Source organism: Solanum tuberosum, unplaced genomic scaffold, assembly GCF_000226075.1.
Source record: "Solanum tuberosum cultivar DM 1-3 516 R44 unplaced genomic scaffold, SolTub_3.0 scf00112, whole genome shotgun sequence".
NCBI classification, from domain to species: domain Eukaryota; kingdom Viridiplantae; phylum Streptophyta; class Magnoliopsida; order Solanales; family Solanaceae; genus Solanum; species Solanum tuberosum.
The window spans coordinates 1,231,493-1,232,316 of NW_006239035.1; positions in this window are offsets into that span (position 1 = coordinate 1,231,493).

The following is an 824-nucleotide window of genomic DNA, read 5'->3' on the forward strand; positions in this document are numbered from 1 at the left end:
CACCCCCTACCCACCCCACCCCCCAAAAGAAATTTAAGTTTGTTTTTAAAAAATATTTTCAATTTCAACAATTATTTTCTACTCTAGTAAAAATAAAAGAATTTTTTCAAAAACATTTTTCATCCCTAAATCAAACACTAAAAATCTTTTTTGAAAAATATTTTCTACTCACCAACCAAACATGAGAAAATAAGTCAAAAATCAACTTGTTTTCCAAGAAAACATTTTCTAGGAAAACGTTTTCCTTCATACCAAACACACCCTTAGAGTTCAAGAAAAAATGTATTGCCATTGCCTCTACTTTTTGTATTTAATTGAATTGCTGGAAACTTGGAGTGTTTGCTCTCACAAGAAGAAGATAATTGTATCACTATCAACAACATATTGCAACCTAATCGGCATGTACACTTTGGAATTCAAGGATATTTTGATGAAAAATCAGATCGATACTACACACAAGCTTTGCCCCTGTATGTCAACCTTCAGCTTCTTAAAGTAGTTTCTTAGGGATAGTGAAAAGAAGGTCGACAAAGTTGTGCCAACGCCTTGAGCTCCATCTGATGCAACACTTCGAACGTCCTAATAGTCATACCAACTACATTGGAAGAAAATTAATTTTTCTTATTGATATCATGAAAAACGAGAGGTTTAAACATGAATGTTGACAGTGAAAACACATGTTGGGAATGCAAGATGAAGTTTTCCAAATTTGCGATGAAGTTTAATTAGTGGCACATCCAACTTTTAATACCAAGTCATTGGGCCTGTGCAGAGCATGAACAACTTCCCACTAGTATTCTACTTATATATATATATATATATAT